The sequence below is a fragment of the Cyprinus carpio genome, unplaced genomic scaffold (assembly GCF_018340385.1).
Source record: "Cyprinus carpio isolate SPL01 unplaced genomic scaffold, ASM1834038v1 S000006521, whole genome shotgun sequence".
NCBI lineage: Eukaryota > Metazoa > Chordata > Actinopteri > Cypriniformes > Cyprinidae > Cyprinus > Cyprinus carpio.
This window is the reverse complement of record NW_024879188.1, coordinates 229,828-244,568: the sequence shown is the minus strand read 5'-3', so window position 1 is coordinate 244,568 and position 14,741 is coordinate 229,828. Positions and strand designations below refer to the sequence as shown.

Sequence of the window (14,741 nt, the reverse complement as noted above, 5' to 3'; positions counted from 1 at the left end):
GGATGACCCTACGTTGGCTACCTTATTTGATGCTGCTTTGTCCCCAGATGAGGTTCAAAGTGCAGCCACCGGGTATTCTACACAAGATGGGATGCTGCTACGAAAATGGTTGTCCCAGAGTGAGGATAGCGGGAGTGAGTCGTTGGTGCAGATTGTGGTTCCCACTAATTCGCGTGAGGTGGTGCTCGATGTAGGGCATGGTCCCATTGCGGGGCACTTGGGTGTAAAGAAACCTATGACTGAATTTTGTGACATTTTTATTGGTCCCTGTTAAAAAGACATGTCAAAGTTTGTTAAAACGTGTCATACCTGTCAAATGACAGGCAAACCAAATCAGTCTCTTAGACCGGCTCCGTTATGTCCAATCCCAGCTATGGGGCTACTGTTTAAGCATCTTCTAATTGACTATGTGGGTCCGTTGCCTCCCTTGAAATCGGGGAATACATTTTTGTTAACGGTCATGTGTCAAACCACCTGATATCCCGCAGCTTTTCCGTTACGGAAAATTACCACCAAGGCTGTAGTTAAAGCTCTCTCACAATTTATTACCATTTTTGGTATCCCGGGAATTATCCAAAGTGACCGTGGAACGAATTTTACCTCCAAAATGTTCGGTGAGATATTGAAACAGTTACGAGTGCGACATCAACAGTCAAACTGTTTCCTGCTCCTTTTTAGTTTTCATGGTTATTCATTTGATCTCATCATTATGTTCAGGTGTGTGTCTCATTATCTTTTTAATTTCTGTTCAGTTTGAGTTCAGTGTCGGGTCTTAAGTTAATGTAGAGTTATGTTGGACTGGTTCTCTTTGTGGATTAATAAAGCCATTTTATATTTTCTAGAAAATAGTCTGTTTTTGTTTTAGGGAAGGGCAAATTTCAAACTTGTGCATGTTTTTAGAATCACTGAAAAACAATTATGGCCTGGGAGTAAGTGTAATCCTCTTTTTTCTTTAGGACTAGACTTTCTTCTTCTTGAAAACTGAACTTGAAAAATTACTTTGTTATTGTCCTATTTCATGATTGACAAACTTGCATTATTTTCGTGTTTGCCAGTGTATTAAAGCTGCTTTATAAATAAAGGTGACTTGACTTTACTTTTTGTAAATGCCTTAATGTACAGTGGGGCGGGTGGATGACATTAGTATCACACTGCAATCACAGAGTACTGAAAATAATATGTATTTTATTTTATTTTATTGGATTCGTATTACATTTTCTTATCATACCTGTCATGTGTGCTTGTATGTATCTGGAATCTTTGTGTGTAAAGACACAGTTTGGAGAGGATTGATAGGTAACAGGAAATTACCCCCTCCCCCCTCCTACACTCTCTCTCTCTCTCTCTCCCTCACTCCCTCCCTCCCTCCCTCCCTGTCACCTCCCTTCAGCTCCCTCCCTCTCTTCCCCACGTTCCATATCTGAGGTCATTATAAATCCAGAAGTTCCAAGCATTGAGAACATCTGTGTTAGAGGGTAGACAAAGACCTGAGCAGCTCGGAAGACAAGCAACGGAAAAGCAAATGGTAGGAGAGCGAGAACAGTGATAGCAGATATATTCATCGAACGATTGTCAGAAGTGAAATAATCCTGCCTGCTCAAGGGAGTGAGGGGCACAGGGTGAGAGGTGGGCGGATGCACACTCTCTACTCTCTTGCCCTGCGTTTTTGTTGCCCCTTCAGCCAACTTCGTCGTTCCTCTCCACCACCACAACCTCTCATTCCACCATCTGTGCCTGCTTCAGGCGCAAGTACCCCGTGGTGCATCTGTGGCATGGAGAAAGAGAGGGAAGATGAAGAGACGGAGGGGAGGGAGAGACCAGAGCCACTGACGGATGTGGAGCGGGGCATCATTCAGGACACCTGGGCACGTGTTTACGAGAGCTGTGAGGATGTGTGGGCATCACTATATACTAATCAGGTGCAGTAAATTTACCAAAAAATCAACCAATAGGAGTCTTGTGTGTTTTTTTTTTTTTTTGCCTAATTGTTATATTTTTATTTATTATTCTTTTTTTCATCTTTCTGGCAAAATCTTTGTAGTCTTTGATGTGTTTTTGGAATTGTGAGGCTTGCAGTTATCAATATCAGCATGTTTCAAAAGCATTAAAGACATTCTTCCAGTTCTTACAATCATCTCATTTTATAATAATGTCTTTTTTTATGTTATCAGATGCGTTTCTTGTACATTTACAAATACAGCATGTGAAGCTGTATGGTGGGCAGAGAAGAATACTTGGCAAGCAGATTAATTGTGCATGATGGTTATTCTAGTATATAAGGAAAAGCCACAGGCATAAAAACACTATACAGTAAACACATACAGGTGGGGAAAAATAGGAAAAAGCATAATTAACATGATTTTACATGAAATGGAAAGAAAATATAGACAATTTATTGCTCAAATTTTATTCATTTTTTATTTTTATTTTTTATTTTTTTTGCTCTCACAGCTGGCATTCCCAAATTTAGATTGTTAATGGATGGTTGTTCCATGACATCTTTCTCCGCATGCTTTTTTCTCATTGTGAAAGGTTCTCCAACATGCACACCATCGGGAAAATCTATCCTTCTTTAAAGCTCCTATTTTTAAACGCTCACCTAATTGAATATAGTAGGTATAGACATACACCCTGCTACACAGTATTTCCTAAACTCTGCAATACCGTTGTATGGTTTCTTGGGTAATTCTCTAGATTCTGTTCAGTCAGAATGCTGTACATGCCAGGGTAGATCAAACTCCAGTGGCGGATTTGACAAAGATATCTATTAAAAAACCATAATTAATACATACATATAGCATATCACTGAGCACATACTTATACAAACATACATTTTAAGTAGGCAATGCCTTCAGGACTCATTAAAATAGAATGCTCTAGGTTGCCAGGACAACTGTCATGGATAATTTTGTGATTTTAGGTCATTAGACTGTGTGTGTGTGTGTGTGTGTGTGTGTGTGTGTGTTGGATAGCGCGTGTGCATGTGAGTGTCTTATCTGTGGATTTCAGCAAACACAGTGTTTGCACTCTCTAATGTCCACTCTTCTCACTCTCCTTTTTGGGCCACATAGAAATTGTTTTCCTTGGCACCTTCGGAATGCATCATTCAGCTCCCTCTATGTTAACTTTATAAAAACTGTAGACTGTGTCCTGTCTGAGTATTCTATGAACTGTTCAAACATATGCACCAGATCTGATTTAAATGTTTACATTTGAACAACTATAATGCAATAAACATTTTAGATAACAATTTTAACACCCTATGAAATACATTTATAATGAACATTTATGCACATGTAGCTGATTTGATTAATTTAACTCTTAATATTCATACTGTTCTGAGGCTGTACTCCTTCAGTCTCTCAAGACAATTCTTCTTGAAAAGCACTTGGGCAATAAAATGAAGCAGTAAAGAATTTTACTTTTTTACGCACATTATTAAATGTATTTATTAATATTATGTACATTACACATCATCATTTATGAACCTAAATGAGGCAAAGTACTGTCTTTACTGTGCTGCAGTGTACGAGATTTTGTCCCAAAGACAACACATTTTGTTTCTTGTTACGTGAATAGACTTGTTTCAAAATCTTAAAATAAGGCCATAACATTGTCTAATAATAATTTATGAAAATCATCTCAAAACAAAGCAATTAAACCATGAAGTATTTGACATTTTGTTTAGAACTAGTCCATACCATAAATGACTGTGCATCCAGCACATAGCTTTAAATTATTTTATTTGAATTATACAAGACAGGTAAAACCTTTCATTTATGATTGAAAAAATGAAAAAGAAAAGAAAAAAAAACATGTTATTCCTAATATGGATTATTTTAATGAGCCTTTAGATAACCGTCCTTATGAATTCATTCAGATTCAGGAGAGAGAGTTACACAAGCATAAGATGTTATCTTACAGCTGCACACTTAAGGGCTGTCAAGTATTGCCAAAGTGTTGCCTACTACTCAAGGAGGAAGGCAGCAAAAACACTGGGTTTAACAGCTACAAACTTTCAGTATTCTGACATGGTAGCACAGTGCTCATATCTTTCAGGCTAAATGTGCATCTTGCATGAACCATGTTAAATCGCACTGAACAGTTCAGAATTTATTATACTCTTGAGCACACTGCTGGGCTCAATGGTCTTTTTAACAGAGTGAAGTGACAGCTGCGGAGCTGGGTTACGCATGGTCAGCTATGAGCTGTCACACATTTTCATCTCCAGTGATGGGATCCAGGATGCCCTTTAGTGGCCAAAGGCTAAAGCTAATAATGTCTCCAGTTTTTCTTAGTGGCATAAATGAGCATTCAGAGAAGTGAATCAAGGTCAACATGAAGTGAGCAGTACTGTATATTGTGGGAATCTGAGAAAAGGAATACTATGTTAAATAGATTTTTTTTCATAGGAAAAACATTAGTCTCGCAGCAGAAGGACTCATTTATAACCTCATCAGTTAAACCAAGTTAAAGTCACATCACATGCACAGAGATGTTTATGCCGTGATGCGTGTTTCTAGGTTTCAAAATCTCCTGAAATCAGCATCAACTTTAAGAAAAAAGCTAGAGGTACTGATCTTAAAACTGTCATTAAAAATGGTTACTAGGACAACCATGGGGAATACATACTGTAATTAATACTGTGTTAATAACATATCCATCACACCAAGACTGCAAACTACAGTCAGATTCACCCCATGCTAAGATACAACAGACACCATAGTAACGCTAATTTGCAAGGATTTACACCCCCATGCCATAGTTGAGAATGAAGGCTTTCAAAATCTTATTTCACCTAGAAACATTTGCTCCTCCATCCCTGATTACTTTTGGACCCTCTTCAGGTTGTCCCCTATCGCCCCAACAGATCTACTGAAGATACCATCCCTCAAGTCCTGCAGTCATCCTTCACATTGACAGCAGCAATGGGAACTATGTAAGGCTGCTATTCATCGACTATAGCTCAGCTTTCAATACTATAGTCCCCATCAGCTAGCTTCTAAACTCAGGGACCTCGGCCTGAATTCTTCACTCTGCAACTGGATTCTTGATTTCCTTCATAAGTGGTGAAAGTAGGCCAGTTCACCTCTAACTCCATCACCCTGAACGTGGGAGCTCCACAGGGCTGTGTCCTGAGTCCTCTGCTCTACTCTCTCTACGCACATGACTGCATGTCTTCCCACAGCTCCACATCTATTATCAAATTTGCTGATGAGACTGTGGTTCTGGGCCTCATTTCCAACAATAATGAAGCCGCATACTTGCGGATGAGGTAGAGAAACTCACATCATGGTGCCAGACAATTGTCTCTCTATGAATGTGAGTAAAACTAAACCGCTTATTGTGGACTTCAGGAGAGAGACAGCAGTGGCCCTATACTCCTTTTTTGATCAGTGGGACCCCTGTGGAGAGGGTGAACAGCTTCAAGTACCTTGTTGTAAACATCTCCAAGGACCTGACTTGGACTTCACACATCCAAACACAGGTTAATAAAGCCAGCCAAAGACTGTACCATCTGCGACGGCTGAGTAAATTCAGACTTTTGCCAGCAATACAGCAATTTCTGTAATTTATTATTCATTTACTTTTTTACCTCTATTGCTGCTATGTAAATAGCCTGTACAACCTGTTTGCACATTCTTCTCTTGTACATTCTTGCTCATCTTAATATTATTAAGCTCTACAGTATACTTTCCTGCCATTTTATTTTATAAGCCTTTTATTTTATAATTACTTTTTTCATACCATATTTATATATAATTTTCTTTGTGTTTGTATTCTTTAATAATTGCACTGTCCATGGAGGTGGACCTGACTTATATTTCACTGCTGGTCATATGCTCTCCATATAACCATGTATGTGACAAATAAAAATCTTGAATCTTGAATCTTATAATGTTTTGGATCCAAATGTGTAATGGTAACACGCAAGTACCTCAGTGAAAAGGCAATACAGAAAAAGTATGCAGAGGTTAAGATAAATGTTGCAGTGTCACTCTCCAGTCAGCAGAAAGGTGTTGCCCTTACCTGTTACAGCTGGACTTCCAGGGCGACTGATTCGTATGTAACATTAACATGTCACTATATCGCCAGTGACTGGACTCTCGAGTCTCATGTTTTCCAAACCCGGGCTGTCCACACCAGCCACACAGCAAGGAACATAGCAGCATTTTGTTGAATGAGGCCTTACAGTAACTGAGTGGAATATTACTTAGTAAGAACCAGCTGTGGTTACCGACAATGCAGCAAATACGGTCCATGCGGCAGAGCTAATGAATGTGTTTCATGATGGTTTGGAGCAAATGAAAACACTGAATGTAAGTTGTATTAGCATATAATGAAAACGTCTCCAGTTACCATTGTAACCTTGGTTCCCTGAGATCGGGAATGGAGACATTACGGAGATTTCTCTGCTATGGTAAAATCCGTCCCTTCCAACCTTTCCTGAAGTCCTATTGACTCACACCAGTCCAATTTACAGGCCAATTGTTGTGAAGTATGCAAAATCACATGCAAATACTAATTCAATGTCAAAAGGCAGTATAAAATGCGGTGCACTTGACAATTACTTCAGAATCTGATCTGACAACAACAGTATTGAGAGAGGGGGCTGCACAGTGATAACTGTGTTTAAGGAGCATAATACACAACATGATGATGGTACACAAATCGAATTAGACATTGAATAACAGGAGCTGCACTGAATACAGGGCAGACAACAACTAAACAACAGCATAGATGGCTGCGCAGAGTAGTAACGGTGCGAGGCAGATAACACACTTGCATAGAGGTAGTATAAGTGAATCAAGCACTCACCGACAGCACTTGGAAGCTAAGAACTGAACATCCAGCTTGCAAACCCTGGTGAAGGTATTCTGAGGAAGACCAACCGGCTGCAAAGCATATATCCTGAATAAAACATACCTCTTGACCATGCCCATGAGGAGGCGAAGCTACTGTTGTTGAGTCGGCCCTAATGTGGGAAAAGGGCATTCCAAACCTTGGCAGGTATAAACAGCTGTGATAGCATCCACAATCCAGTGGGAAAAGCCTTTGTTTTGGCCCGGCCCTTCGTATGACCACCGTAGCACAAGAAACGCTGGGTCAGACTGCCGAAAGCTGGCCGAACTGTCAATGTAGTCCTCAAAGCCCTAATGGGGCACACTGAAATCTGAGCGTCCCCATCACGTGAGGTTGATGACTCAGAAGACAGGGCAGACAGTGAAACAGTTTGTGCTCTGAAGGGAGTAGATAGGGATTTAGGCATGTTGCCTGGTTCTCGGCTGGAGAGTGACGCTGCAGTCACTGGGTCCAAATCAAATACAATCCGTGTCCACAGAAAACACATGTAAATTCCCAATGCGCTTAGCTGAAGCGAGGGCAAGAAGTAGTGCAGTTTTTGGGAGATACAGTAGCTCCTTCATAGCAACGGATGCTCAAGGCTTGAATGGTAGCTGTGAAAGAGCTCTTAACACCACCTCTAGGTACCAGGGCAGGACTGAAGGTGGACGAGGGGGATGCAATCTCCTCGCCCTCTTAAGAAATCTCACAACCAGCACATGCCTACCGATCGATTGCCCGCCCAGCGGGAAATGATACCGAGGCAATAGTAGCCACATAGACTTCCATAGTTGAAGGTAGAGATCTACTATCCAGCCTGTACTGTAGAAAATGCAGAACATCCAAGCAAGCAGCCGGGTCGATATGAGCACCACGACACCATTTCACAAACACTCCCCATTTCAAGGCATACAAATGTCTCATGTAGGGCCCCTGTGCCTGGTTCGCCCAGCTCGGGGCCACGAGTTATCACCTAAGCCCCCTTCTCTCTGATCTGCATAAACACCAGCAGCAAATATTTTGATTGGGGGAAATGCATACAGTCTGGCTGCTGGCCAGGGCATGTCAGAGCATCCCCTTCCAAACGGGAGTGAGACAGAGAGAAGAACAGCCTGAGACCGGAAAGCCCTTGCACACTGCTCTCCAGCCATGAGTCGATGTGTCTGTCATGACCACAATGCGCGACATCACCAAGCCCAGGGAAATTGCAATGCGCAAATAGCCCGAAGTCCACGCCGTCCAAAGGACTCGAGATTTCAGCCATAACTGCAGCGGGCACATGTGTAGTAAACCCAGATGACACACAGCTGATGCTGCTGCCATGAGTCCCAGCTGCCTCTGAAATTCCTTTCAAGTGAACAGAGTTGCCCAGCCTGAAATGGTGCAGGGAAGACAAAATGGACGCTGAGCGCTCCCGAAAGAGGTTGGCACACATCTCCACTGAGTTGAAACACACCCTCAGATGTGTTATAGAATGACTCGGGGCTAGAATGCTCTTCTGCATGTTGACACACAGCCCTAGGGAGTCCAAGTGATGAAGCAGCGTGTCTATATGGCCGACTACTAAGCTAAAATCAGCCAATCTTCGAGATAGTTGAGATTGCGCAACCAACTCACTCTGAGGGAGGGGTGGGGGGTGGGGTGCTGCATCCATGCACTTTGAGAAAGTGTGTGGGCTAAAAGCCAGCCCAAACGGAAGAACAGATTACTAGTACACCGCGCCCTCGAAAGCAAACCTCAGAAAGCGTTTATTGGCACTTTTCCACTCTTTGGTACAACTCCGCATGGCACGGCTCCGGCTCAGCTCAGCTCAGTTTGCGTTTCCACTGTAGATTTAGTACCGCTTTAGGGTGGGCGGGATTATTCACATGTGTTTATAGGTGCAACGCCTTTACTGCCACAACTCCTGAAAAAACTTTGTCATTCAGCGTTGCCCCATCAAGCTCTCGCTGGGACTGGCTGGACAAGCTATTTACTTCTTCAAACAGACCAACAGACAACAAAATGATTCTCTCCGGCCAATCAATGATCTTTACACGTCACGTTTTGGTAATGGTACGGAACTGTACCGAAACTTACCGTGCCTAATCATGCAGTGAAAAAAGTGTGTGAAAGTACATGTCCTTTAAATCCAAAGATGCAAACAAGTCCACGGGGCAAATTTGTACCAGGATCTGTTTCAGCCATTATCATCCTGAATGGACACACTCAGTTGATAGGCCTGAGATCTAGGATCAGGCGGAGTCCCTCATCTTTCTTAGGTACCACGAAATAGTGGCTGTAAAACCCGCTCTCCAGCTCGCTCGGAGGGATTTTCTCTATCGCTCCTTTTTCAAGCAGGCTGCATACCTCTTGTCTGAGAACCGGAGCATTTTGAGGCAATGCTAGACACTGCACCATGCCATTGAAACTGGGTGGTCTGTGTCTGAATTGAAGGGTATACCCACGCTCTATCACACAGAGTAGCCAGCGTGAGATTCCCGGAGTAACTTCCGACACGCTTAGGAAAAGACATAGCAGGTTTAGCACAAAAAAGTGAAGGAGAATATTCTGACGTAATTGTCGCATGCTTCACATTTAATACTGCCTCTTAAGCTCATTAGTATTTGTATGCGATTTGCATAATTCATGACAATTGGCCAGTCAAAACCACTTGGACTGGTCGTGGGCCAATAGGACTTCAGGGAAAGGTTGGAAGGGAAGGAGTTTCCCATAGCGGAGAAACCTCCACGATGTCTCATGAAAGCTCGAAAGGGAACTGTGTTTTTTTGTTCATTTAGATTAGAACTTCCAAATGGCATTTTCTTTGTGACAATTATTATTATTTGTTATTAATATATTTTAAATTCGATTTTTAAATGGTTTATTTTAAGCAGCAAGGAAGGAAGTGACGGTGCTTGTGGTAAAGTCACTGTGCCTCTTCAGCAGAACGACACAATCCCTGGGTCCTTTGTGATGATGTAGAACGTGCAGAAGCCCCCTACAGTACCCAAAAAGTGGTGTTAATTTTGTCGGCTATTTTTAATTTAGTCTTAGTCTCATATTTATTCAACTTGTCATGCCTTAGTTTTAGTCAAGTTTTAGTCAAATACCTAACCGTTTCACAGACAAGACTTAAGACTAGTCCCATACTAAAATGTAAGTATGAGCTGTGTTAACTGAAAGAAACTTGCGCTAATTGATCTTAAAATATATCAGTGCCTTTGTTTTTGCTCAAGATGCACACCAGTACTGCGTTTTCTAGGGCACGTTTATGAAAAAATTACTTAAATGTCCTAAGTTTGAACTATGGCCTAATCCTGCCGTAGTCTCAGCCCTGTCTATGAAACCAGGCCTAAATGTCTGAGCATTTTAGTCTAGATTTAGTCAGTGGAAACTTACAGATTTTCATCATATTTTCGTCTTAACCGTATAATGGTTAAAATGATGAAAGAAAATATTATTTAGCTCAATTTTATTTGCAGTGATTGGTTGTCATTTGGGATTTTTTTTTTTTTTTTGTTTACATTTTATCAGAAGTTGGCTCTTTCACCCATCCAAACGTTTTCAGATATACACTATACAAAATGCGTTAATGTTACTCTTTTAAAACAATGGCAAAAAAACGTATTGCCACACAGAGGTTGTGAAAGTAATGTTACAATCCGCGACCACTACTGGAAAACAAACAGAGAGATATATATAGATAGAATATATATATCTATATATATAATATATATATAGTTGTTTTTGATTAGTGTCGGTGTATTGCCATGTTCTGGCTCTTGTTGACAAGCCCTTTTTTACAGAATATTCTGTATTCCAGAGTGATATGAATGGGTGGAATACCAAGATGTTTTATGTATTTCTTTCTTCAGTTCGAAAAGAATTAAGGTGTTTTTGATGGAAAACATTCCAGCATGTAGTAGATGTCATGGACTCCAAAACGGTTGAAGGTCAAAAGTTACAGTTTTCAGTGCAGCTTCAAAATGGCTATAAGCAATACCAGACGATGAATACGGATCTTTATCTAGTGAAACGATTGGTCATTTAAAAAAAAAAAAAAATAAAGAATTTGTATATGCTTTATAAACACTTTTTCTCTCACTTCTGCTGACTGTCAAAACCGGAAGCCGCTCCGGTGGATTATGTTGCACGTCGGCACATCATCCGCTGGAACGGCTTCCCGGTTTTGACAGTCGGCAGAAGTGAGAGAAAAGTGTTTATAAGCATATACATTTTTTTTTAATTTATTTTTTTAAATGACCAATCGTTTCACTAGATAAGATCCGTATTCATCTCTGGTATTGCGTATAGCCATTTGAAGCTGCACTGAAACTGTACTTTTTGACCTTCAACCATTTGGAGTCCATTGAAGTCCACTATATGGGAGAAAAATCCTGAATGTTCCAAATCAAAAAATCTTTATTTCTTTTCAAATGAAGAAAGAAATAGATAAACATCTTGGATGACATGGGGGTGAGTAAACTTCTCAGGAAATTTTAATTTGAAAGTGAACAATCCTTTTTAAGAGCATGCTGCTGGAGACTGGTGTGTCCTTTGTTTTTGACGTTCAGCCTTCACGTGTTGGCCATGACGGCAGTTACGGAAGTTAGAGCTGTGGTGCGCAGGTGCTAGGCGTCATATTGAGAAGATGCAATGAAGAGTGCATGGTTGAGAGAATACAGAAAGACGAAAAAAGGGAGTACAACCTGACAGCGACACAGAGTAATCACCTTCACAACCATGCAAAGCGCGTGTGAGTGGATAGAGGTGCAGGTGAACATGATGGTGACGCAGAGGAACTCATATTCTAGGTAGCAGAACTGCTAACCGGTCATATTTGGAATACTGCCAACATCTGTGGAGGTCCCTGTTCTGGGATCATCTATAATACCACATCCTGTATCTATGCAAAAGAATAAAGTTCTGAAAAATACAATAAAAGTTCCTACTACACACGAAAATGACAGTATTGAGTAAAACTTGTGCTTTTTGCAAACAAAAATAAGAATTGCAAAATCATAAAAGAAAACAGCGCGAAAATTTTAAATCCCTACTGTATTCCATGGGCCATGTACTAATTTATTTGGTAACGCTGCTTTTATGGTTGCGTTTCCGTCAAGTTTGAAGCGTGGCTAAGACCGCGTGTTTCTCTTCATAAACTATAACTTATATTCAGTAAAAGGGTCCTATGACTCACTTCAACGAGAATCTCGACTCTCAGTACATAACTCCTTAGCATAAATTGAGAAATGAACGTGCCGGTAAGATTCACAAGAATATTTTGTTTGAGGTCTTTGTGGTTGTGTATGGAATTGCTGTACATGTCTCATACAATTTCTCATAAATTTAATGTGTTTTAAACAAACTGGCATGACCATATCCAACCTGGGATTATCGGAGTTTGGCTCTAAGAACTTCGCACAGGAGAATTTTACCCATGGCCTTTTTTCAAATGTAGGCTAGATATATCGTTTCAATAAAAAAAAATATCCAAGCGTCACAGGCATTGACTGTTGTAAAATAAAAAAAAAAAAAAAAAAATTTGGTTGTGTAGAGGAAACCATTACCACAACGAAAAACTGGGCATTTAATACCTCTAAGCGCGTCCAGCGGGTCAAAGTCTTCGGCATGAGTATGCCGAACGTGTCCATGTTGGGTCCCAGCTATTGTTTTTGATTGTGATTCTAGCTTTTGTTGGGGGGGGGGGGGGCAAATTAAGAACGTTGTTAAGAGAACGTTTTGCCCGGGTAGGGTGTTGTTTTGGTGTCATAACCTAAAGAGACATGTTAGTCGGAGTTTTATTTTGATAACCCGAACAGCAAACCGTTCCCGAATGGTCCCTGCAGGGAGGGGCAGGGCGGTATGGTTGAGTACCGATAGAAAACGGGCCTGAAACCGGCCCAGCAGGTTTATTGAGACGTGATGGTTATACTCGAGAGAGAACACGGCTGGGGTTACTTTCAGAACCCAGGGGGCGAGTGTGGAGTAGGGGATCTGAGACTGCTGACGTCACGATGATGCCATCGGACACGCCCTCTGGTGGTGGCAATTGTGCGACGCCCAGATTAGAATACGCCAAATGACAGGGGCTGAGGGCGCGAGCGCCGTCGCCGATGCGCTTATATCACCATCCGTAGACTGCGAACACGACCATCATGCTCCTCAGATGCTTTCTCTGCCAAAAAAGGCCCTCTTGTGGGCAGAGATAAAATGTGCGGAGAGGACCATCCTGCCAAGACACCAAATATTCCTCTAGGGGACCTCCCCTAAAATACGTGGGAAAGGAAGCCACCAGCCATGGTGGAATGCGCCCGAATGCTGAGCAATAGCACTCCCTATTACCAGGCGCACGCGCCATCAGCCAGGTAACTGCCGGATTCTATAGGGCTTCAGACAAGTGGCACACCCGAGATAATTCCCATTGGCGCGATAGCCGGGAGTGGAACTATTGAAAGAGATAGTTCCCGGCGGTTATTTTGGAGTTTTTCCATAACCATGTAACGAATTAAACATTTGCAGATGTTTTCTGCTTTCCTTCTAATGCTGAAATGTGTTTTTAATCAAAACTATTTGTGCAGAATGGCATGTCCTGCCCCTAAGCTTTTAAGAAGTGTAGACATCAAACCAGTCAATCGCTATAAAAGATAATAGAATTTCAATAATATAGCGAAATTTAGAGCCATGTTAAGCATAGTCTGAAAACATATAAACCCTGGTGTTTGTATGTTTCTTTACAGCGTGCTTCTGATCTGCCACGAGCGCCCACAACACCTTTCTCCGGGGGTGCTATATAAACCCCTCAACGGTATTTGGCTGTACTGTCGGACTAACCCTCGTTTATTGGATCCTTTATATTGAATATTTACTTATAGGACTAAAGAGTCAAGAGTAGATTGTGAGTGCAGACAGTTGGACAGGCATTATGAAGAGAACTAGTCCATGATTCCGTCACTGAACGTCGGTAAGTCACCACCAGGGGTTCAGCATCCACACACACAGACCTGCGCACATTACAACAGATCTACCCTGGACGACATTGGCCATGACGCCAGTGCCACCAAGCACAGTCAACACTGAAAAACTATCACGCCACAAGCTGCCACCAAAAATTACCCACCCACCACACGCACACACACACACAGCCCAATCATCGGAGCACGCTGTATAAGCAGTGGACTTCCTCTCAACATACTGCTGATTAAGGGTGCCGACAACATAGCCCTCTCCTAGTTGATAGCTGCGATACGTACGCATTTCCGTGTAGGTTTATAGTTCTTCAGAGTCGGGTGGCAGTACCTGTCGGTCATAGGCCGTGTCTTTGGTGTCTAGGTTTCCCTAGTGCTTATTGTTGTTTGGCCGTGCCCTAGGACTCGGGTTTGGAACCGTTTGCTGCGCGATACGGGGATTACCCCTCGTGCTTAGCCCGCTGGAGATTGTTCGGCATAAGCGAAGAACCTTGATTGCCTTGGATCCTATGTGTCTTGGGCGCTATACCTGTTTGCCCGTGTTTGGACCCCTGCCAGTTGAGAACCATGGCTCGTTCCATAAAATATTGCAATGGATCCACATGTCCTCACAGCCTCATGGGTTTGTGGGAATTAAGGGAATATTAAAGTCAAATGAGCCGACGAGGGAGGGACGGAAGTCCGTAAAAATTATATAGGCACAGGGGAAAAACGCAAGATGGGTAGAAAGGCTTGGGGGAGTGTGAGGAACGGTAAGAGCGGTGTATGGGTACATGGCAGGGAAGAAGAACGAAAGCAGACAGAGGAACAACTAAGGCAACTCGTATTGGAATGCGCCGGATGATGGTTGTAAAGGTGCTGCGGAGTATCGTTATGATTGCCACAATAGTTTAAAACAAGACCAGACATGGTTTGTAGGACTGATGATTGAGGTGTGAGCAGAATCTG

The 14,741-nt window shown here is 42.0% G+C and overlaps 1 pseudogene; it reads left to right on the top strand.

The window, feature by feature from the left end:
* Positions 1–1,088: 1,088 nt before the first annotated feature.
* LOC122143863 overlaps positions 1,089–14,741 on the top strand; it is an 80,472-nt pseudogene continuing 66,819 nt past the window's right edge.